The sequence below is a fragment of the Harpia harpyja genome, chromosome 21, assembly GCF_026419915.1.
Source record: "Harpia harpyja isolate bHarHar1 chromosome 21, bHarHar1 primary haplotype, whole genome shotgun sequence".
Lineage (NCBI taxonomy): Eukaryota > Metazoa > Chordata > Aves > Accipitriformes > Accipitridae > Harpia > Harpia harpyja.
The window spans coordinates 4208166-4233766 of NC_068960.1; the positions used below are offsets into that span (position 1 = coordinate 4208166).

Below are 25601 nucleotides of genomic sequence, written 5' to 3' on the forward strand. Positions count from 1 at the left end.
GGCCTGGGTTATTTCTGGCTGCGCTCGGCAGGAGCGTTTTTCTCTTGCTTCGTAGCAGGGCAGGGATGAACAAAGAGCTCAGCTCTCTGCCTCCACGGGGACAGCCCTGGCAGCACCGACTTGAGCTGTGTGCCCTCTCCCAGCTCTCCAGGCCAGGGCTGAGCTCCCCGGCATGGGGATCAACTCATCAACTCAGAAACACACAGAAGTTTTTCCTCCCTCTCACCTTTAAATCAGACCTTTTCAACCCAAAGAGGCCAGCAGCCCCCATTTGTCAAAATGGGCCCAGTCCTGCTCCCTGGATTTGCTCCTGCATCACTGCTGGAGGCAGATCAGAGACATTTGGATTGCAGAAATGCTTCAGCTCCTAAGAGGGCTCCTGGGACAGAAAGAACAAGGTTTCTTAAGCAAGCCAGAGGTGATAAGCCTCAAAACAAGCGACAGCCGATTGTGGTGTCACCTCATTGCCCACACTGCCACAGCTGCTCTGGGCATTTTTATCAGCTTTGCCCTCCTCCTCTTGCCTCAGTATTTTATTCAGAAGCACCCACTCACCCCCCCTCATGCCTTGGGGTGGGCAGCAACCTGCTGCCTTGGTACCCACTCCTCCGCCTCTGCCCAAATATGAGGCTGTGACAGCCACTAGGTCACCTCTGGGCATGCCTGGAGAGGGATCAAGAGGAGGAATCCCATTTTTTATGCCAAATATCTCAAATAAATTGTGCTGTTACAGGTTTAGAAAGAAAATACAGACAGCACCCGGGAGTTCTGGTTTGGCAGCGATGTCGGCACCCTGGGGGCAGGAGGTGTTTGGGTCTGGGGGGTAGGGAATGGTTTTAGGGCTACGATTGCTCCTCTGAATTCCCCCTCCTGCTCCCAGCGAGGAGGCTGGGAAGTACTGGCTCTGCAGAAGGCTCTGATTTTGTACAGAGATGTTCAACAGAGCCAGGCTTGTCCTGGAAAGGTCAAACCCACCCGATGGACCGGTCCCATTCCCCTCCCCAGCGCCCAGCGGTGTGGTGGTCAGCTGCAGCAGCAGGAAGGGAGTTGTAACCCCTGCTCTGCACCACCCACCCAGCTGCTCCTCCCAGCCAGCTGAACAAGCACCCAGCGCCGGGGGATCGTGTTCTTAGTGGTCCCGGGGGCAGAGCGGCGAGGGAGGTGGGAAAGGCACGGGGCGAGGGAAGACGGGGGCGAGAGAGAGAGTCGTGACCTTAGCCCTGGCATCTGGAGCGGGCGGGTGGCTGGGAGGAGGTGGGTGGTCTCTGGTCCACACTACATCCCTGGAAAGGGCAGAGATGTCCACTCCGAGCCTTCCTGCGTGGGGAGCTGGCAGAAGTGCAAACGTCCCAGGGCTGGGGTTTGGGACTTCCAGGATTCACTCTGGCCACAAACCTTTTCTGGCCTGGCTGCAGCTCAGAGCAGAGTGATCTGGCACCCAGGATCCCAAACTGCCCCGCAATTCACTCCAAATTCAGCCCCAGGGACTCCTTGCTTGGATCCAGTCCCCAGCTGAGCCACAGCAACCTGGTAGACACCAGTTAACAGCTTTCCAGAGGGCTCAAGCCAGCTGGAGGGCTCCTTTGGTCATACCACAGCCAGTGCATGGTGGCAGTTCCCGTGGACACTGGGGACAGGGAGCCTCTGTGATGGTGGCTGCTGGGGTGGGAAGGCTGTGTGTCTCCTCTGCAGAGGGGTCAGCATGGCATCAGGCAGCACCGGGCACCCTCACGCTGCTGTTATCACCCCATGGGAGCTGCTCTTTTGACCTTTCCTCTTCCAGACCTTGCTCAGAGGGAAGGGGAATGGCGGGGGGAAGAGAACAGCCTATTTTAGCCCAAGCTCCCACTGCAGACACACCTGGAGGAACCCATTGCTGCCACAGGCTTCTCACAGACAAGGACCTTCTCCCTGTAATAGCCCTGCAAGTCTAAAACGGGGTCCAGCACCAAGCCCCACAAGGTGCCAGGAGACGTGGGCACTGTCCTCCTGTCCCCGCTCCACCACACCTCCTGCCTCTGCCATCAGCTGCTGCTCTCCATGGAAATATGCTTTTTTTCCCCCGATAACAAACCCTGCTCAGCGCTGGGTCTAACTGGACCCCCCTGCAGCACTTCAGCCTCCCAGCATCAATCCATTTCCCAGACTTGGTGTCACAAGCACATCATGGAAAATAGTATTGATTCAGCAAGGTGGCGACTTAATTTGAAGGCTCCAGTGAGGCGTGATTTAACCTTATTACCCAAAGGTAAGTAGAGCTGCTGGGTGCCCTGTGCCAGGGGGACCTGGTTGTGCTGTTGCCCAATTCCTCACGTGGGAAGGTGCCTCCAAGGACACGTTAGTGTTAGGGAAGGGCTGGGGTTATTATGTCCAGAGCTGAGTCAGCACCTCGTCGTGCTGGAGTGTCCAGGCTCTTGATCATGCCCAAAGTCACAGGGGGGGGTTCAGATCCAGCAGACCCTCTGAGCCGCATCTCTTAGCATTGCTCTCTCCAGTGCTTCCCTCCATCTCCCGGCTCCTTCCTTCCCACCCACCTCTAGGAAGCCTCTTAGTGTTGAGTTAATGTACTGTTTCAAAACAGCACGTCCTGGCTTCACAAAAGGGTAGAAAACCCAGGGGAGAGCACCCATTAGGAGACTTCCAGCCTGCCACCAACTCACTTTACAACCCTGATGAAGTCCTTTAACACAATTTCCCCATTAATGCATCACACCAACATGACCACCCCCTAACTCAGATGTATTTGCCCTCCCTTCCCTCAGGCCATGCAGCTTAGCTGTCTGGACATCTCCTTTGGGTCTCTGGGGCCTTTGGGACACAGCCGGGACAGAACTGAGCGTCCCCAGCACTAAAGCACTGCTGTGGGATGGAGCCAAGAGCCCCAGCTGTGCCCAAAAGCAGCAAGGAGGGCAACGGAGGCAGCTGAGGTGCTCCTCACTGGTGAGCAGCGAGGCAGCAGGTAGTGCAAGGAGGGAAGCTACAGCCTTTACTGACCCATAGGCTGGGGAACATGTCCTCTGTGGCCTGGGGCAGCTCACACTTACACCAGCAGCTCAGTTCTACAAATCATCAGGGTGATGACTTCAATTCTGAGTCCTCTCCTGCCGACGGCAATGATTTTTCCAACTGCCCTGACCACAAGCTTGCAATATCAGTCTCTACCATGCTGAGCCCAACAGAGCCCTGATCTTTCCTGGACTCCTGAAACACCACCACCATCCTCTGCTCCCTCCAGAAGCATTTCCTATCCTCAGCTGGAAGCAGGTGCAGGCTCCTGATAACTCTTCTTTCTGTCCACAAAGGAAATGGGGCGTGAGAACAATCCTGTACATGCACAGGGTAACAGCCCTGCTCCCGCTGATCTGAACTCAGACTTGCAGTTGACTCTTCCCTGCTCTCTGCCAGGCCTGGGAAAGTAAGACAGCATGAACAGAAAACAAATGCTTAAATCTCCCTAAACCAGTGATCCCATCGATGTCTCAGCACAACCTAACAACAAGGATCTTCTTCTCCTCCTCCTCACAGCTGGTGGAGGCAGGACACAAGCACATGTTGGTATGACTGTCCCTGCCTTCAGGACTGTTGCTGCCAGCTAGAAGAGGGTCTCAGCACACGGAGAGCAGGCTAGTGCTCTCGCCAGCCATGGCAGGTGCTGGTATCTCTGGGACACTGCAGGACTATATTGTCCTATGAGTTCTTGGTGTAACCAACCTCAGCAGGTTGGTACTCAGTGAAGATACTGTCTTAATGGTCTCAGGAGCAGGTGGCTGGAAGCAACATCCTGAGGTTCATATACTCTTCCCAGCTGTGTACGAGCATCTTCCTGGCTCTCCTGCTCCAGGAGATCCGGGCAGTGAATGTGGATCCCCACAGAGAATTGTACCATAGACCTGGTAGCCACATGTGGGAAAAAAAAAAAACCCAAACAAAAAACAAAACAAAAAACCCAACAACAAAGCAGAAAAACTCCTGGAAACTGGAAAGAATCACAGAGTGAAGGGAAGGAGGGAAAAAGCTCCCTGCCTTCTAGTCCTTCAGGCAGGTGTCACGTGTAATGGACCCAGATCTCCTACAAAACCTGGGCAACTTCATCCCTTCTCACACGTGTACACAGGAAAAGTGGACCACCAAGGAGAGGGTCAGGGAGGGATTGCCCCCTCCACTCTTTCCTCCCACCCATCACCAGCTGTGGCCGGCAAGGACAAGGAGCAGGGTTAGCGGGCTTTCTCTAAAAGCAGGGGCTGGAGACACCATGCTCTCGCCTGGTTAACCACCAAACCCAATCCACTTGTCTCTGCACGTTCACCAAACAGTCACTGCTTCAGAGACACGTTCTCCCAAACACCCTCCCCTCACCGCCTCCTGCATGCAGAGACTCGTACGTCACCGCCTGTGGAGGAGAACCGGTGGGCTGGGGACCGAACTTTGGTCTGCGTGGGAAGATCCCCGCACGCAGCAGTAAGGGCGAAGTTTAACAAGGATGTTCAACAGGATCCAACAGTTTAAGAAACCCCAAGATCTCTCCCATGATGGCTGGACGCTTTAATGCGGCAACAACTCATTAGCGGCATAGGAATGCCAAAAGGAAAGCTGGGGGGATGTGGGAAGGGGGAGAGAGACTAGGAGAGGATAAAGAGTCTGGAGAACTGCCGACCCCTGTCCTTTCTCACCCTTTGACATGCAAATCACATTTCCCTTTCAAGGAGCAATGAAAAACCTCTATATCTTGGCAGGGCTTGGAGAGACCAGGCTAACTCAGATCCATGGAGTAACTGCCCCCTGCAGCCAGCCTGAAATTGTACCCTACAGCGTATCACACTCCTGCCTACATCCCCAGCAACCCCCATTTTAAACCCGGGCAGCACTGGGATTTCTTTGCAACCACAGGAGTTGCAAATAGGTTGCCGGGGGAGACAGATGCCAAGGGAGAAAGGTTAAACAGACATTGCACTCTGAGGGGGAAAAAAGAAGGATCCAATTCAGCTTTGCAGTTTCTAAAACGGTCTCATTAGATCCTGAGTGAAGTGTGCGCAAGCAGTTTTGGCAAGGAGAAACAAAAGACCCGAGAGGAGTTAGAAAAAGGATGAATGAACAAAAGACAGGAAAGCTGCACACGTTTTCAGTCCCTGAAGTTCACTTGTCTCTCTTTTAATGCCCAAGCACTTTTCTTCACGAGGCACCTTTGGGAAAGGTAGGAAATGGGGGGTGGGAGATTTACTACTACCGGTTTTCTCACTAGATCCTATTAAATAAAAAGAATGGGAGCAAGGAGAAATTCCCAAGGCGAGAAAAAATCCATCATTAATTGACGGGCCCCTGGGGGACTGAAGCGGAGATGTTGAGCTGAATTCAATTACAGACCTGGTCAGAATCAGGCAGGAAGATGTGGCTTCTTTCACTATGTCAATTAAAGAAGTGACTGGGAACGATAGACTTCCCTGCACAGCCTCTGACCCATGAATCAAAACATGCTTCCATCCGGCACTGCCTGATGGCTCCGTGGCTCCCACTGGGAACATATGGGCTCATGGACAGTGCAGGGATGCCAGAAGGCATCTTTACAGGCTGGGCACTCGACAAAACTAAGCCTTGTGCCCTCTGCAGAAATTGCTGTGCTCTGCAGGAAGGTGGCATCATTAACAGTAATTAATTTGCAGCCAGTGTCCTTTTCCTTTGTGTTACCTGAGCAGAACAGAGTGCACCGCCTAGCTGCATTACAGAGCTTAGTGCAGCGGAGTGCCCGCAGCTTACTCATGGGATTTGGGTATATAGTTTCTCGGGTCCCTGTTTAGCATTTCCCTTAGGGAACTAGGAAATAGCTGGCCACACTCCCCTATGGCCCTGTGAAAAGAGACAGGGTGGAGAAGCTTTCAAAAGGTATCTATCTGGGCACTAAAAGCATAGCATCAAATCACACACACACCTTCCTGGCTGATGGAAGCAGGTACAGCTCCATTTATACCAGCTGGGTGCTGCCCTGCTTGTATCAGGAACTGAAAGCTGGAGGGTGCAAGAGCAAAAAGCAGATGCCAGGGAATATCACATCTTTTCCCCTTCACCGTCCTCCACCTTAGGCTAGGTTTGGGTATGCCCAGTTTTCAGTCTTCCATCATTTCTCTTGCAAGACCATCACACAGTTTAAGAGCTCCTAGACACACAGAGCTGTCCTGTCTAATCCACTTACCTTCTCTCTTCCTCCTGTGCCTTGATCCTGTCCCTATGGCTCGCCTTTAGCATTTGGAGAACAGGCATTGATAGAAGATAATAAACCAGCAGCAATCCACACCTCAAACAATACAAAACCAAAGCACATGGATGCTCCCGGGCTGAGAGAATTTGCTAGGTGATGTCTTAAATGCAAGGCAGTGTACATATGCTGGGAGAAATAAGCAGGACAAACCATGGAAAAGGGAGAAAAGCAGCAAGGAAATTCCAGGCTCAGCCAGGCAGGGCTCTAAGAGCATGGCCCAGAGAAGAGACAGGGCCAGAGACATCTGTGCTGAGCCCTGATAAATCAGGGCAGAGCTGTGAGCATGGCCACATCCCCTGCTTCTGATTCCTGCTGGGTACAGGCAAGCAGGAGCGTGTCCTTTCTTTGCAGGACCAGAGCACTTCAAAGGAACCTCCACTCCATTGCCACTTTCTCCTCCTACCTGGGGTAACCTGCAAGTCTTCCCATTTTCAGCTAACTGCTCTCATCAAAGGATTAACAATACTACGTTCCTACTGACACCATTTTACACTTTAAAAAGGATCTCTCTTTCTCCAGATTCCCCTTTAAGGGCTGAAAGCATCCTTTCTTCTACTAGTTCCTGCTACTTTCCTTCTCCTTTGAAAACATTTATTTTATCGAACAGTCTCCACTACAACACATACAGCTTATTTCTTACCATCCTGGATCCATCACACCCGACCAGGTCACAGGATACCATGGGTTATTTCAAAGCCTTCCTAGCATCCTCACACACTCCCTCCAATAAAAAGCAAGAAAATTGATGCCAGAAGGGTCTGATTCCCCTCTGCCAGCACAGCCCAGAATGCAGGACTCCTAGCAATAAGAAGGATATGGGCTGACCCTGAGCTCTCTGTGGACTAGCTGAAAGCAGGAGCACCATAAAATTAGCAAGAACAAAAAGGTCCTATACAAGCACTTACATATCTATATATCTATATATCTATATATCTATATCTATATATCTATATCTTGAGTGCTCCTTTCTTGTTGGTGCTAAAGTAGCATTGCTAGCACCCGGAGAAGCAGATACTCAAGAGGCGGGCTAATTGACAGAATTATTCATGGCCAGTTAATGGATAACTGCGAATTGGTGGAAGAGGCTGAGCAGGGTGGTGTGTTGTTGGAAGAACTTCTCTGAGGCCTTGGGAGGGAGAAAGAAGCCAAGAACAAAGGATCTGTGCAGTGTCAGGCAGGGCCTGGAACGGGAGGAATTTCTGTTTCTCGTGTTCTCGGCTTATTTACAAAGATTCCCAAAACTCCTGTGATGAACGGATGAGCAGGATGAGCAATGCTTCATTCCCGGCTCCAGAGCACAGTTCCAGCAGCCAAGGCAGAGGTTTGTTACAGTCAACAAAACTCAGCAGTGTGTAGGAAAAGGAGCTTTTCTGCTGCATCTCCAAACGTTGCCTCCAGCTCTACCTTTGCAGTGACCCAACCCAGACCCTCAGCCTGGGGGAGGCTGATGGTGTGGCTACCATAACTCGAGGTCTGTGAATTCCTCTGACCCCCACCACTGGAAGGGACAGGTTGTGGTTGTAAGTCACAGCTCTGGGGAAGAGCAGAGAGGGAAAATGCCATGCCCCTTCTACCTGGAAGCTTTTGGGCTCATGCCTGAATCACTTCTCCATCCAACAGAGCATCTCCATGCTTCAAGACACTTCCAGCGTCTCTCCCCTTCTTTCCCTGCCTTTCTTAGCTTCCTTGGAGCTCAGAGGGTATCGAAATGTCCTGGAGGTGAAAGAGAAGGCAGCCCCCACTTGAGATGGTAAGAAATGCTCTCCTGCCCCAATCAATAGGCTCATTACTAAGGAGAGGCTCCGGAGCTGAGCAGACACCACGTGTTTGGAGAGAGCTGTCAGCAGGAATGAAAGGAGGGGAGAGAAGGAAGAAGCATGTGCTGTACCCGCTGGCGCTGACTAAACCCTGGGGGTTTGTTTGCTTGGTCTCTCCAGCCCTCATAAAAGTCAAATGAGCTTTTTAGCTCAGAGCCTGTGGGGGAATGGAGAGGGCTGGGGTAAGTGCGGCAGCATGGGCCATCACCTCCTGCATCTCCCCGTCTGGGGGGGCCCAAGGGAGCCATTTCAAGTCCTTTGGTCTTACAGGAATACCTTGGTCTGGAGCTCCTTCTCCTGCAAGTTTCTCCTTCTGGGAGCAATTCAGTAAGGACATAAAAAAGGTGGCCAAATCCTGGATGTCCCAAGAGGCTGCAGAAAGCACTGAACTTCTGAAGGGCTCAGCCTGAAGCTGAGCAGGGACTGAGGACCGACAGAGAGAGGAAGGCAGGCTCACCGACTCCTTCATCTCAACCTTCCCTCCCTGCTAAGATGTAAGACAGGACCAAAGGGCTGACCAAGACGAGGAGCATTTCGGAGCGATGAGGCAAAGAGCGCAAACACTCGCAAACCCATTCCTCCAGCCTGGGAACTACCATGGCAGCAGCTGAAGCAGCAATTTCCCCTGTCAGGAGGAAGGGAAGGAGGAAGGAGTGCTTAGCAGGGAGGTGTAAAGGGAAATCCTATTTTACAAGGGCCCAGACAGTCCTGCTTGTACCAAGTGACAGACCTGACAGGAGCATTTAGTGACAGAACGCAAACAGTGTCTGGCGGGTAAAAAACAACAGCGGGGACTCAGTGATCTCTGCCCCAGCGGGTGTTTGGATGGTGAGAGACAGTTCCCAGGTAACACGTGGGGCTTTTTATTTGAAAACTGCTCCTTTTATTATTATCTTTCCTCCCACTGCAAAAGGCAAAAAGAGACAGGGAGAGGGAGAGTTGTTTGACAAGCTGAAAACTTTTATGGGGGAAAAAAATGAATAAGTGGGGAAAAAAAATGAATAGGGGGGGAGAATTAAAAGTACAAGTCACTTTGTAAAGAAGGAAAAACAAAGTCAAAAGGCTCAGGGCTGAGTCAGTGTGTTGCAGAGTTCGTGAGGGAGACTGACTTTTGGAAATCAGTAATCCAAAGGGCTCTGCGTGTGTGCATAAAGTTATTGACTGACTGCATTACATCCACTTATCCCCCATTAAGCAGCAGGCTTCAGTTTGATCCCAAACAGCAAGGAATTAGAGTAACTCTACCCTGCGTTTCTAGAAAGGTTTCCATCTCTGAGGAATCCAAAGTGCTCCAGCAGCCCTCCGGGGAATGCAGGACTGATATCCAGATGCTTCTGGGGTGGAGTCTGGCAGTAGGACAGGCTGGTGTGTACAGCAGTGATGGGAGGGAAACCCTTGTACTTCTCTAAAAAGCTATAGGATCTCTATTATGCAAGCAGAGTAGAAAAGGGTTGGCTTCCAAGGACATAGAATATAATTAGCCTATCTCAGAACAAGCAGCGATTCCTCCCCTGCTAAGCTTCTCCCAGTTCAGCTTCGAACAAATCATCTCTCCTCTCTGCTCTGCTGGCTGTGTCTCCGCACACAAGAACCGGAAAGCTCGTAAAGTCTGGAAGGGACAAGCGGCTATAGGTCTCCATAAAGTTATAGAAAACATTCAGTGGTAGAGCTGACTTAGAAAGTTTTTGTTCCTTTCTGCACCCATTTCAGTCTTTCACCCCCTCAGCTGTACTGATGCAACTGCTTGTGGGGAAATCAGACCACAGAAATGATCTATTTTTTTTTTTAAATGTCTTTTTTTTTTTTTTTAAGACACATTCACTTGCATCACTTCAGCAGAACAGGTTCCTTGCAGCCCTCAGTCTCAGAGCAGCACAAAGTTTGGTGAAGAGGTGGGAAGAAGCTCCCAGGGGTGAGAAGGAAAGTGAAGGGGCCTGAGGGTCCCTCCGCAGCTCCTGGTACCCCGAGGTGCTCTGCTACGGAGTCACCCGTGATGACCCCTGCAGCTCTGCCAAGCCAGCTCCATCCAGATGTCCCTGCAGCTGGCACAGGGGGACACTTACACTCTCTTGTTTCAAAGATGCTTTGCTTTGTGTCTCTGGCTTCACTGCCATGCCCCAGCTGACTTCCAGTACAGCAAAGCCGCTTTGTAACGGATGCCACTGAAACTGCTGCTTCTTGTGGAGCTAAAGAAGAACTGGGCAGCTCTAAAGGAAGAGGAAACTGCAGCTCCCTCCAGGGGAAAATGAGTCAATTGGAAGTGCAGGGTTTCCAGGACATCTCAGACCTCTAGTGCAGAATTGGGGAAAGACCTTGAAGGAATAGATGAAATCAGAGCATTTAAGCCCTGCTGTGACAGCAGCCATGGAGGTCCCAGCACCTGCATACTTTATGCCTTAGCTGCCTCTTCTCACAATACAGCTGGGAGGCTTCACTTCTGCTACACCATATAGCAGCTTTCCTTGACTACATTGTCTCTGTCCCGCACCACTCTCCAAATCCTCCAGGTGAGAGCTGGGGAGGATTATGTTTATTGCCTTGAAAATAGCTGGTGTCCCAATGCCAACTAGTCAAACAGGGAGCTGTCAAACTTCCCTGGCCACCCCTCTGCACCCTTCAGACAGTGCATGAGAGGCACCTTGTTTATGGGCTTGACACTGGGTATGACTTAACTAGCTTTGACAGGAGTGATCCTATTTATAGGAGGAAGTCCTAATGCCTCTCATGCAATGTCATGTTTGGGAAAAAGTGGAAAATGAAACAGAAATGACCCCTGAGTTTCTACCTTCAGTAATGGAAATTTTAGCTGCTGACCTGGCCAGGATGGGCAGCATTGAGCCAGTTTCCTCAAGGTCACCCAGAAGTTCCCATCACAGTTCAACTTCCCCTCTTTGAATGTCCTTCCCATCTTGGTTTGGCAGTCCTGATACATTTCAACTCTAGACCCCTTGCAGTTTGGAGCCTCCCAGAAATTCAACCCTGGCTCAGCTCATTCCATAAGGATAGGCATATGAGGAGCTGAAGGAGAGGTGCTACTGTCATAGACTACCACTCAGGAGTTGCACAAATGCTTTGCTAAACACCCCTGAACACAGGTCAAGCAGAAGAATATCCAGTCAACTACATTTGTTCCTCCATATACACCAAAGACTTCAGCAGAGATCTGCAAACAAGTCTGGTTTTTTTTTTTCCTGTGAGTTTTTCTAGCATCAAAAAGGATGGCTGGCCACCCAGTTGGCCACCAGTGCTAGCCCTTTCAAAGGCCTACGGTCAATTCCTGCCTCACAGGGCCGTATCCAGAACCCACCAAAGGTGCACTGCTCTGTGATAAGCTGTGCCGGGAGACAGCACGCGTGCAAGGCATCTTGAGCTCCAGGCGGCTAGGATGAGTCAGAGCCAGTCGCCTTTTCCCCTGCGGTGCAATTGTACCAGGCCCTGACAGCATCAGCTGGCTTTTATCACTGCTCCACATCAGAGCTGTCAGTTCTGAAGACAATGGAAGGTGTGTGGAGGGGGAGGAATTGAGCATCTCTGCGCTCCGTTGGCTTCCCAGAATGATGCCAAAGTGGCGAGCAAAGAGTTTTTGATTAGCAGCCTGCTGCCGCAAGAGGATTAGCGAGGACGTCAGTGGCTGTGGCAGCACTGAAATGAAAAAGCAATATTTCTTGAGCTTCCTCCGCTGCTGTTTTGTGGGAGAGAGCTTGACTGATGGTGATGAGCGCTCTGGAGGGCATGTAGCCACTGGAAAATTCGCCCATGCTCATGGCCCCATGGATGGAGAGCAACTGTCTTCAGATCTACTAGCTCCAGAGGGGTCTGCAAAGGATTCAAGTCACCTCCTCAGTGCAAACTCATCTTCCCCTGTGCGTAACTTCTCAAACTCACATGTTGCTGTGGCAGTAACAATGAAGGAGAAGGAAAAGAGCCTTGAAAAGCAAGGTCCAGGGGCATTTAGTGAACAAACAGAAAACCTCAAGTGAACAAAAAGATCAAATCTTGCCAGCTGAGTTCTCTGCCAAGGAGGGGTGTGTTTGTGCCTCCTTCAGGCATATCACGGAGTCTCCTGTCCCCCAGGCTTGCTGGGAAGATCACCCACACGGATTCTCAAACGGCCCCTCGTGTGCGTTGTCCCATGCCTCTCCCTCGCGCTCGGGGGTAGCTTCCTGTGAACGCCCACGGAATGATTCGTTCTCCCCCTGCACATCCCTGACGAGATGCCGATGGAAAGGCTGACAGCAGCTAGGCAGCTGGTGGGCAATGGCCAGAGTCCATTTGCCCATCAGCTCTGCCTTGTTTCATTGCTTCTCAGCAGACCTGTACCTGCCTGTTGTCCCCATCTTGCACTTACGCGCTCAAGTCCCTGCAGCATAGAAATCAGCTCTTTATTCTATTTGTAAAGCACAGAACACAAGGACTTTGATGCCATCTAGTTACTATGTTTATCCTCCTAAAACCAGAGGTAGGGAAAGTGTTGTTATGTTGGTTATTTTCCAGATACAGAAGTTATGTTCAAGGCAGGGTAAGTGATTTGATAAAGGTTTCGGGAAATCTGTGAACACTGTCAGAACAGGGTCTGTTTCTCCTGGATCTCAAACCAATACCTGAAGCATGAGTCCATCCTTCCCTCCAGAAAGTACTTAGAACAAGTCTGTTTCCCTAAAGTGCCGAGGCATTGCGTAAAATAAATTGGCTTGGTCTGTGCAGGGCCAGGTACAATGGGTTTCTAAATTAAATCCTTCTAAATGGAATTTGTAAGACAGGTGTGAGGGAAGATACCTACAGGCTGGAAAGCTTAATCAGAAATGAAAGTTGCTGAACGGTCCAGACATAGTCATTTTAGCAAGAATCACGTGGTGTTGCTGCAAAACAGCAACGAAATGGCTGTTGTTTTAATGATCCCATGCAACCTGCTGTGCCCATGTTACAGAAGTACTCAGGCACTGCGTCACCATGTTCCTGTGGCCTGCTGCAGTGACAGAAGTGGCCAAGTGTCCTAGGGCCCTCTATGGTCCTGGCCTATGGCTTTTCCATCCAGCTCCCACAGGTAAAATGCCTTGTGATGGCTGAGAGGCATTTCACCTCCACAGTGTTCCTCTGGAAATGACACATGGGGGGAAGCACTCATTCAGCATCAGGACAAAAGCTACAAAATAAGCAGAAAGAGAGGAAGTTTAATAATTAATCAGAGCTCGAAGTGCTGTCAAGTTTCTCCTCCTCCCTCCCTGTGGGCACACAGAGCCATCACCAAAGATTAGAACTGATTGACTGATCAGGTCCGGGCAGAGAAGATGTGACAATAATGCAGTTTTCCAGTAATCGGCAGAGAGTAAGAAAAATCGTAGTGCCCAGCATCCTGTGTGATGAACAGGTACCATATATTCATCATGCACTGTGCTGGGACCAGGCTAGCTGAATGCAAGGTCTCAAGCACAGGACAGTCAGAATAGAGGCTTGACTCCCTTTGATAGAACCATGCAAAGCCAAACCTGTCCAGCTTTCAGAGCATGGCGTTAGACTCTCCTAGAAGACAATTTACAGATCTCTTCCTCCACCCTCCCTCCTCTGTAGCTAGTTCCTGTTCCCTTGCTATGAAAAGTTTGGTTGTCTTCTCCTTTTCCTGGCTGAATCTTTCCACGGCAGTTAGCTGCCATGGTGATAGAAGTTACAGAAATTAGTAAGAAGAAGAGTCATAATTAACAATTGACTGACAGTCCCATCTGACCTAAGACAGTAGCTGAAAGCTACCTCCCACTTCAATCTGCTTGCCACAAAACAGCCAGGAACATGCAGATTTGCTAGCCAAGGTGGTTTGGCTATTTGGCTATATTCCTACAGTAGCTGTCCTCAGCTGATTTGGTGCTCAGAGCATCGGTGAGGATGTGTCACCGTTGCCCTCTTCTGGATCGGCAACCAAGTCCGCTCCAAAGCTTGGGAGATGTCACCGTCTAGTGATGGCAACATGTGGTGACTCCAAGGGGACTGTTTCATAGGCGACCGCTGGTACCTCATGCAGGTGCTTTGCATCATTTCATTCAAAGAGCTTCAAGTTCTTCTGCGTTTCTCCTTCCAGCATGGTGACAACACCGCAGTGCAGATTTACAGCAGATAGTGGATTCAAATGGATGGAGAAAGTAGAAAAACTTTACCACTAAATATATGGCTAATTCAAGATCTTTGTGAATGTGTACCACTACTAGCTAAAAGGTTGGTGGTTCAAAACCTCCTGGGAACAGCGGGATTTCAGGTTCAAATGAAAGGAGATGTGTGGTTAAGCTGAGAACTCCTTGCCACACGATGTTGAAGAGGCTAAAAATGTATATGAACTTCAGGGGAATCTAGAAGTTTGTGGAAGAGAAATTCACTGAAGGTTACTGATTACACAGAACTTCTAACCATTTATATAAGTTATATTTCCAAATGAAATACATATTTATGGAAGAAAAGTCTTCCTAGGTGCCCTCTTTGGGGCTATACATAAGACAGGATACTGAATCAACCCTTTGCTGACCCAGTATAAGCACACTTCTGTTGTTATGAATATGGAAAAACACACAGATCTAATCAGGGGTCAGGTCCTCAGCTTCTGCCTCAAGGTTTTATTCAGCTTGAGGCAGGCGGGGACTCAGTAACTGCTTAGCGACACACTTGGGGCCTGGCCCACCATCAAGCTCTTGAGACCTGGTGTTTTTGTAATGCACAAAATTAAGCAGAAACTGCACTGTCTTATATGAGGAAGAAAGTTGGCTAGGCTCAACAAAGCACATTACTTATGGACTGAGCAAGGCAATTTTTCACACTCAGCTGGAAAGTATTTCTCCACTTGTCTGTCTGCTGGAGTACGTGCAATACAGTAACACGGAGCACCAAACCTAACTGACACTGGAAATTATGGGGCTGTTGTCAGCATCCAAGGACTGAAAATAGGCAGCAAATAGGAAACTGGTGAGGAGTTTCAGCAGCTTGACCCAGCTCCGTAATGGACTTCAGAGTCAAGAGCGGGTTGATGACAGCTGTTAATCCCTTCTAGCACAACCCAGCCTTCCTCTCAGGTCTGCCTGTGTTCCCTACTCTATGAATAATGTATCATCTCCCAAACAGGGAAAAAATGCATGGGTGAAAGGAAAGATGGGGGGAATGATGAGCCCCTGACAGCAAGAGAGAAGTCGGGATAATGATGGGTGAGAGAGGCAGAGGATGCATGGAGTGCCTGGCACATGGAAGGAGAATGGTGGATGCTGGGTGTATGAGGACTAGTGGGGACATAGCAGGAGGGCACATATATACCTGAGCCAAGGATATAGGGGAAAAGATGGCACACAGACCTCTGCATTCAAGGGATGGATCAGAGGGATGTAGGGTATCTCTGATATTGATCTGGCAGACTGGGACTATCCAGAAAAGTAAGAATGGAAAGCAAAGTACTCCTAGTCCGGTGCAGCCAGTCCCAGCATGAAGCCCTAAGTCTGAACAGTGGGACAGAAGGGACAAACCTACAGCTGAGAGATCTCAACATCATCTCCAAGGGGTCTCTGCCAAGTGAAGACCCAGGCACTGTACTGCAGAGGTCTAGAGAAGAACTTCAGATGGAGCTGTTCTCTGTCATTTGTCAAGGGTGATAAATGGGATACAGTACAAGTAGCACACAACACACATAAAAGATCCTCTGTAGGGTGTGGATGATAGAGTGCCTGGCAGATAGATCAGGGACTAAAAGTCAGGATTCCTGACCCCTGTTTAAACTTTGGCACACACAAATTTACATTGGACAAAAGATCCTCTTTAGGGTCTGGATGATAGAGTGCCTGGCAGATATATCAGGGACTAAAAGTCAGGATTCCTGACCCCTGTTTAAACTTTGGCACACGCAAATTTACATTGGACAAAAGACACACTCTGTTCCAGCTCCCTGCTTTCCAGCAAGTGTAACAGTCATCGCCTGCCCTAGCAAAATAGCATTCTCCATTCATGTTTGGGGAGCTCCTGGATAGCAGAAACTGTGCAAGTGCAGAGCATTATCTCTTCAGCACCCTGCAAGAGCATACCAGCAACATTTAACCTCCCCTTAAATCCGGTGGCAGGTCACAACGATTGGCGGGTCTCGCATGTGTGTGACTGTGAGTCACCCAGTATTACCGATCTTCATATTAATCTATTGTTGTAAATGACTTGGAGCTGCCTACAGATAATCCTTCAGAATACAGAACAATGGAGAACCTGCACATCTGAAGAAAGCCTCCTCTGCATGGCAACTTATTGCCATCGTAACCAGTATAAACAAGAGCAATTAAGACAATTTCAGAGCATCACCTCCTCCCTCTGGGGTCTTAATGAGAGCACGCTCAGAAGGGGGCTGGAGCAGAAGCAAGCAAGGGCTGGGAGCTAACTTGTGTGGGAAAAGAAGGGTAGGAGAGTTATGGATTCAGAGGATTGCTTCCTCTCCACCCCATAGTGTAATGCAAAGAGCAAGTAGGGGGAGAGATTCAATCATCAGCTCTGTGGTAGATAGAAAAGGCTCAGAGAAGCAGAGCTTTTCTGCTGCCTAACCCTCACAGCAGGTGTCAAGACCCTGCAGAAGTTGCTGCTGACATACCCAGGTAACTAGGAGTAGCTAGAATGGGTGAGCGCCACGGGCATCACTCAGAAGTATAACAGGGTTCAGAGTCATAACTCTTGGTAGAAAACAGGGTTGGATCGGACTGATGGCCTTCTAGAAGCAAGGTGTTAAGGAAGAAGCTTGTCTAAAGGTGGTGATTATCTATCCCAGAAAATAAAGACAAGCCTCAACACAGTGCTGTTGGATTAGTATATAGGTTGTTTCTGCATGCTCCTTAAAGCTTTGCTATATGCTAGTGATCTACGAGCATTCAGATGACTGAAAGGCTGTTTGTGGGTGGCGATGCAGTGAGGAGAGAAGGAAAATTCGGAAGCTCTCCTATGAGGAAACTGCCAGGAGATGAGAGCTTATGTATTAGAGAGGCTGGCCTGTATAAATACTCCAGGGAAGGAAGGGAGACGGCTTCTATCAGTTTGGTGATGACACCTCTTCTTTTGGCAATCTGGACCCTTGCAATGGAGATGAAGTGGATGGGGCTATAGAGCGAGCTTTCATTAAGGTTTTCATATGATCTAATACTGCAGGAACTATGTGATTTTCAATTGACTTTTCTCAGATTGAAGGCATAAGTCAGAAACTAGGTTCCTGCATTGTCACAGTGTATAAATAGCCCTGGTGGAAGCATAACAGGAGCTCGGTTAGGTTTTATCCACTACAGCAAATGGTATATCATGGACTCAAATATTTTGAGGCCAGACAGGACCACCCACCTGGTCTGATACCCTGTATATAAAAAGCCATAGGATTTTATCTAGCTACTCTTGCAACAAGCTCACTAGCTTCTGTTTAATGTGTGTGGAATGACAGCTACCCATGCCTCTGGTGGATCACAAAACTCACCCTACAGCCAAAATGGTTCTTTCCATTCTCTGCAGAGACAATCTTTTCCTTTTAACTTGAAATTTGCTATCACAGATTTGATTGTCTGCCTAAAAAAAAAAAGAAGAAAAGTGGCACATTAACTTGCAGAGAGAAGAGAGGAGCTAAATCTGAGACCTCTTATCTGAATCTTCTCGATGCCTAAGTGCTGGATAATTAGAATTGCTGTCTGAGCCAAGAACGCTGTTTTGCTCAGATCTTGCTAACCTCATACAGTCTTCTCCTTTCTGCTTTTCTAGCACAGCAGAACCCTGGTTCTAGGATCTCAGAAGACACACGAAATCTGACCTTCAACGGAGAGAGATCCTACAGAAACTTCCTATAAACCAGCAGGAGATTAGTGCTTTGCAAAATGAGAAACCCACTCTCTCTGGAGTCAAGAGCTGTTCAGAAGTAAAGCGTCACTCAGCCAAGCCACATGGACCAACTCTGCCTTAGCTAAGACTTTTGACAACCATAGTTCAAGGCCCCCCTTGGCCAAAGGACTTCCTATATTCAGGTAGGTATTTAGGAGGGATGTGCGAAATAGTCACGTTGTTGTTAATAGCAGTTTGGGAAAGCGGGGCTATCTGCTGTGGTCCTCCTTGTCTTGTGCTGGTTCTACGTGCATCAGATTGGATAGGTGGACAGAGCTGGGTCCACCTGCAAAAACATATACGAGTGTATGAAGAGGAATAACCATTAGCGGTTGCTGATATTTAAGACAAGACAGCTTTCCCTACGGATATCTTGTTTAGGTACTGCCTGGAGGGGAACTAGTGACAACTCAGCAATTCTGAACATCAGCTTACACATTTAGGAACCTCATGTCAAATGCCTTCTAAAAAATAGCAAAAAGGCCATTTGACAGAGAAAAATGGGGAGATGTAGACAGCTGAATCTATTCTCCACCACTGACTCACCAAGGGACATGGAGCAAGACACCTTATTTCTCCATGATTCAAACACTCCCTTGTAAAATGAGGCCAACAGAAAAGCAGGTACAGCATTTTCTGTAGCACCCTGGTTTGTACCTGCTGATGTGTGTGTCTGGGTGGGCTGGTTTGCACCAGAGTTTTCAGTTCAGAAGAAAGGCCTGTAGAGAGACATCAATGTTTGTTAACCCATGTTTATAATGTTCTGACATCTGGAGGGGCAGAGCAGAATCATCATTGTTAGGATGATGACCACTGTTTCCCTTATTAAGAGGAAATTAAAAATAGGAAGTGGTTATAATTATCATTTTGGACACCATTCCAGTGGCATCACTCTCAACACGCTGTGGGATTATAATGTAATAGCAAAGTGATTGTCCTCCTACAATTCCTTTTTTCACTGCAACACAAGTGTGAGCCAGTAAGATCCCTGCTATCTCCTTCCCCAACATCCAGCCATGCATTTCCCAATATGGCTAGTTCTCCCTTTCTGAGGTCCATTGTAACATTAACAAAGGCAGCCAAGTGGTATTCTTAACATCCAAATGATGGAAGGGGACACTGAAGAAAAAAACCAGCATCTCTAGAGATGAAAACAATCAGCTTGCACCATTCCAGAGGCGAAGAGAAGAATTTCCCAGGTAAAGATTTATCACCGTCCCCGTCTCCTGCTCTAAGGTGAAGTGTTGTTGCCCGTTCCAAGCTCACCGGTTTTGCTCGCTGCTCCACGCAAGAAAGAGAGAACCTGCCTTTGGAAACTGATAACCTTTTCCTGCATGGAAAACCAAATGAACGCCCTTTGTTTGGGAACGGCTTGCGCTGGGATTCATAATAAGCCATCGTCGACGTGACAGACCTTGTTATTGACTTGGAGCCAAATCTTGAGGTCCTTGCCTGAAGGATCAGAAGGATTTGACCCCAGGACTGTTATTAGCCTTGACATCACCAGCTCCTGACATGGGATAGTTTGCCAGTGAACTTGCTTGAGAATGTTTAGAAATGTCAAGTGGCTGAGCCACGAGGACACAAGAACGAGAAGGTGTCAGATTCGCCCAATTGAACGGGAGAATTTCAGTCCTCCCCCTTGCTCTTGTTGGCGATGGCAGCCCTGCTGACAACGTATGTCAGGGTTACACTGCATTATCAGACCTTCTCTCAGCCCAGGCATCCTTTGTCAGCACAGTCCACGTGTGAGATCCCTGCTAAGTGAGACCAATGGCTCAGAGACCCGCAAGAGCGCTTTTTCAGCTCTAATTGTATTGTGGTGGATGGAACTTGTACCAAACCTGTTTAAACAGAGGATGGACACTGTGTAAGCTGGACAGGAGCCTACAAGTTCTGGTTGTGGTGTGGTAGCATTTTGCCAGAGGATACCTGGTGTCACGTCCCACTAACTGACAGCTTTGAGGGTGAGAAGGAGAAGGGCAGAGGACACTAAAGAAGCCAGATAGCTGTAGGCACCGACGTACTGCTCTTGAGGTGCAGCGATCCCCACACGTTTCCTCTTACTTCATAGAGGCAAGACTTCTGTGTTTGAACTGTAGTGGAGGAAAGGCTGTGTGTTAGTTAAAACCTCTGGCCAAACTCCTTCTTCATGCTGGGAACAGCTACTGCACTCTCTCTAATACTTGCAGAAAAACTCAGCTCACCAGAGTTTAAACCAAGCTTCTCAACAACCTTTTCCATTCTCCATTGTCTTCACTGTGTTCAGTGCTGCCAACTTTCCTTGTGTACACCCACAGCCTCAATTATACAGTAGATCTTACTGCTGTGCTCACAGACTCAAGCTACCATTCTGGTTGCTGACACTAGTCAAGGTCTAACAGGATCTACCATTCATGCCTCCAAAAGACTTATACCATCAAGATGCCATTATTGAGTGATACTCACATTGTATTATGCAGCTAAAATCAGTTCCAACAAAACCAATAAAGGGTCAGAATCGGCATCGATCATATATCCACCCATCTATCTTGCCATCTCTCCATAATTTCCATAATCCTTGAGAGCACCACTTGTTACTCTGCTGCAGGAACTCATCCAAAATGCTTTAAGATCCCTAAATTAATCATGGAGGATTCACCTTCCCTTCCATCAGGGAAAACAAAAGCTTGAAATTCAAGGGGAGGGCTGAAATCTACTCGGCTGATTGGCTGGAGGATGCCTTCTCGCCCACACGTCCTGCTCGGTAACATTTCCAAATATTTTTGAGCAAGCTGAAAACAATTGTGTTGGAGGGGCAGAGAAGGCCTGCTAATACCCTATCGGTTTCACATTCTTAGGAGAGTTCCCAGCCCACCGATCTGCCGTCCTATATCAGGCAATGAGCCTTCAGCTGGAAACTCTACCCTGGCTCTACCTATTGTCCAATGTTTTCCTTCCTGCCAGATGATTGGAATCGCACCAGTTGTTAATTTTACACCTGCTGTTTGTGAATATCCCTGGGTGACCTTTCCGACAACAGCTAGCACAGGGGATTTCTCGGTGGAGAGATGCACATGCATGCATGCGGGAGCAGATAGAAAGGGAACAGGAAGGGGCCTCCCGATGAATGATGAGGGATTAAAATAGCTCTTGTTGGGGCCATAGTGGGATATTGGGCAGCAGGAATGATGAAGCGGATGTTTAAAACAGAATGAAGTGTCGATCTAAGCACAGAGGGCAAAATAGTGTTATCAGATCCCTTCCTCTTTCCAGCTGTCTCCTTGTGCCCAGTTGGCTGAGCATGCCACCCCCAGAGCTTCTTACAAAAGAAGAATGTCTCCCTGAGATGCTGAAGCCAAGGTCTGGAAAGTCTGAAAACTTTTTCATTTGGGAATCTGAAAGGAATATCTGCCCTATGGCCCCATTCATCTCTTCCCTACCTTGGTGTAGCTGACCTTAATGCCATCTCTGGAAGGTATTAATCACCCCAAGAGGGATGTGTCAGTACAGCACGAACAGGAAAAGCCATTGGCTTCACAGTCCTGAATTCTAGCTGGTCTGAGGAAGTCACAGGTGCTCAGATATCACTGTGACCAGCTTTAATACTCAGATTAGGTTAAACAGATCTAGCCCACATTAGAACTGCTGCATTAAGAGCACTCTGGTTATTAAAAATGATTTATGGGACCAGAGATGGATCAGAGGAGAAAGTGGCCGTGGGCTGTAGCCAGGTCACCTCGACATTTCCTACGGCAAGCTGGTACTTGGCTGTAGAAAGTGGAGCTAGTACACATGTAGGAGCAGGAGATGGCACATTTCCCTGTGAGGGAATACTGAATATTGGATAAGTATCTCAACACAGTGGTGGATGACTGCTGAATGGTAGCAGATGTTCGGGAACAGGCAAGCCTGACCCTTGCAGAGGAGAAATCACTGATGTGGGTATCAACACAATTCTGTGTGTACAGAGCTTAGCCACAGGCCTCCATCCTTCCTGGTACAGCAGTGATCAGAGTGCCAAACAATCCCTCCCCCCGCGATCTCAATTCGGCACAATGCACCCTTTCACCAGAGAATGGCTCTGGCTCAAGAACTGATTCCGTTCAGAGATGATGGGGCAAATCTCGCTGTTTGCACAGCTCCTCTGCCCTCTAATCTGGCCAAGCACAACTCAAATGGAAAAAGCCTTCTCAGATCTGAATCCCAGGTCCAAACCAAGCTGGAAGAGCCTGGGGCAGCAGCCCCAACTCCTGTAACTTGCCACTACAGGATGAGGGGACCCCATGCTGTTCTAGGTGCCATCCTGCAAGTGAGGCTTTCACTGCATCTAAGCTAATGATCAGCCGCACTGTATCTTGTGCAAAACAGGAACAACTCTGAGAGTTGGCCACTTCCCAAACTGAAGAACAACATTCTGACAATCTAAACTCCCGCTGTAGTTTTAACCCCAGAAGACATTGCTCACATCATCTTCTGATGAAGTGTGGAAGACAGGACCGTTTCTGCAGAAAGCCTGTCTACAAGCACCAGGTGAATAATCTCAACAGGCATGTGACATGTCTCTCAAAAGAAAGGATGTCCCTGACTAATCGTTTTGCTATGGTGTTCTTGTGATTCCTTCATCTGAGACTTTCAGGCCAGCAAGCCACCACTTCCTAAATACTCTTGGCCAGAAACTCACTCAAATGCATGGACAGCTGCAAATGGTATGAAGCACTGTGGGCAGCACTGCAAGGGGTCTCTGTGTCACGTATCTCCAAACCCCTGCAAACCAGGGGAACAGCAGTTGTTATCTCCCCAAAATGATCCCTCAGCTAAGTGAAACCCATCTTTGAAGATCTGGGATGGCAGATGAGCTTCTCTCTGCAGCCTCACCGACATGCTAACAGCCATCTGCAGCTCTGGATTCAGTCCTGTCCTTGGCCAACTCAGTTTAGAAAAGGTTTTGTTTTTCTTGGGCTGGTTTTGTTTACAGCCGCTTGACCGAGGCAGAGAGTTCACCAGCAGCTGAATGCAACCCAGGCTCTCCCAAGTGTAAGTAAGTTCTCCAGTGAAACATCTGGTTACAAGACAAGGTCAAATGGGCCTGAAATGGGAGAGGGCCATAGCCTCTCTCTACAGAGATGCAGCCAGCTGGGAAAAGAACAGGCTTTTCTGGGTATGTTTGAGCATTTGGCTGGGAAAAGGAAAAAGAAAAAGAGAGAAAGAAACAGATACCGCAAAAAAAGCCAAGGATCAAGAGGCTGGTTCTTTTATTGGTTAAAAATCAAGACCACCCTAGTTGCCACATGAGTTGCTGAGTCTTACTTAGCAGGAATTCTAGTTGTTCCCAAATAGACAGAAGGTCTCTTCAAGTCCCTCAGTTATACATATTTACTAGTGTATATATATGAATCTCTCTATTCCCCACTATCCTGGAATTACCTCAGATACACGTCTTGGGCAGACAACCTTCTTCCCACTCTGTTCTTTCTATTATTTACTTCTCACAATTGCACTAGAGCTGGAAGGATAAAGACAAACCTGACCTGCAGCACACTGCAAACCTTGATGTCCTAAGTAAGTTCCTTAGGACAAGGACCACCCAGTTGCTCTGTGTTTGGTGTGCACCTAGCACCACTGGTGCCCAAGTCAATGTCTGGTTGCAATAACAACACAAATAACAACATCGTTCATGAATGGTGCGAGAGCTGCTGAGAACCAAAGAAACTATTCAGGAAGCCTAAAGAATGAATCCTTCCACACAGCCCCAGGGAATGTTAGCAGCAATCTAACATTTAGGATTTCCTTGTTTTTAAAAAAAGCTTCATTCCTCAGAACAAGAATCAGGAAAACCCCCATGTGAACCAAATGACCAACCAAGCACACAGAACACCTACCAAGAGAGAAAGTTTATCATGGACACACAGCAGGAACTGTTTGGTGAACTGAGGTTGATTCATGGACTACCAAAAAATAGCGGAAAAGACTAAATTCACGTTATAGTTATTCTATGGCATAAGCTGACCAGCCGTACTAACACTAATCTTTAGTACATGATTTTCAGAGAGAAACAGGTGAAGAATAATTGAGCATGGGAACAAGCACTACTTCTGAGCTCTGATGGTTCCTCCTTTAGGGACCTTCACTAAATCTCTCAACCTTTTCGTGCTTGAGCATCCTCCTCTAAAAGGATAAGGACAACAGTCACTCACCTACTTCACCGGGTAATGAATGATTCAGATAGCTCTCATCGACCTCTTCAAGTCCTATACACAATATCCGATGTGTCATGCAGCAGTTCACATCAGCCAGAAAGTTATCGTCTCTTAATGGGACTGAGTTTCAAGGGTGATGGACAGGGCAAAGCCTGTGGAAGGACCTGGCCTCTGAAACTTTTTCCTCTGGCATCTCTCTGTCCAAGCTGGGACTGGTTTGCAGAAGGATCCACTTTCCTGGGGAGGGAAGTACGGAGGGAGTGGGGGACAGCTTGCGCTGAGTGTGTGACTGTCATTGCACTGGGTCATGCTGGAATCCGGACGTCAGGAGCAGAAGCATCTTTTGAGGCACAGCACATCAGCTGCTGCCTTCATGCACCAGAAATAAAGGACTCCAAATCCGAACCTGGAAGCCAACCAAAATACCAGAAGACTGTCATGGTTCGCATGTACATAATCTGATGCCTAATTTGCATGCACCACTTGTGTATCTTAATCCCAGCTTTCCAGAGGATGCTGTCCCATCCCTGATCCCATCAGCAGATGGACTACATCTGCCCAAATGAAAGCCACAGTTTCACCCTACTCAGATTTTTCCCACCAAACTACTGGATGCAGCTGTTACCCAGGCCCCTGCCTTATGCAGTCTTTGGTCTGAATGCGGAGATTTTCTTTCACAAGCTCATTACCATTTCAGTCACCCTTCAGGCTGCCTGGACATGAGCAAGCTCTGATCTGGAGTCACTGTGCTCCAATGAACACAATCAGCACTTCTGAGCACATAGTACTGGCTAGCGTTGGCTTCAAAAACTTCTTTGCAATCCTATTAAAAGCCAGCCATGTAACTTTGCAACTCTTTGCACCCCTCATCCTGTAGGTAGGATCCAATGCAAACAGATGTTTGCTCTGACCCTTTGGTATCTGCAAATAGTATTGGAGGGATAAAATGGAACCTGGTCCCATGCTTTTCCCAGGAAGTCTGGGGGACAACCCAAGACGTATTCCATCCCCTAAATAACAAGAACACACAAGAGTAAATAACAAGAATAACAAGAGTCACACCCTTATTCCCGAATTAGTGTCTCCCAAAATTGAGACAGTGGCATTAGGAAAAGGTGTATTTGCAAGCCCACAGACTTAGATTTTCTAGGACAAGCTGAATAGTTAAGGGTAGGTAAACCCAATTTAGAGCACTAAGCATGCACATGTTGGAACCCATTGTAGAAACTGGGCTTGAGAAGCAACATAGTAAAATATTGATTCATCCTCATCCCTTTCCTTCTCTTCTGTCTTTTCTCTCACAATGGGGAGAGTCTCTCTAGAAAATCTCATCTTATATCTTTCAGTTGTGATAAAATTACCTTCCAGCTGCCTACCCCAAACCTACGTGTGAGAGCATTAAGAGCGGAGTTTTGCCATAACGTAAAGGGTCAAATAGTTCCTGTCTCCCTCTACTTATTTACCTCCTGGTAGGTGGATTCAGGTCATTCCCATCCTCTACTGGGC

At 48.4% G+C, this 25601-nt stretch overlaps 1 long non-coding RNA gene across 2 annotated transcripts in view; it reads right to left on the minus strand.

Annotated features, from left to right (window-relative positions):
- Positions 1-24495, minus strand: part of LOC128134857 (uncharacterized) — a 32383-nt gene extending 7888 nt beyond the window's left edge. For both annotated transcript variants that reach the window (XR_008232856.1, XR_008232857.1), the window contains exon 1: positions 24093-24495. This is a non-coding gene — a long non-coding RNA (uncharacterized LOC128134857). The remainder of the gene's footprint in view (positions 1-24092) is intronic.
- Between the last annotated feature and the right edge of the window lie 1106 nt (positions 24496-25601).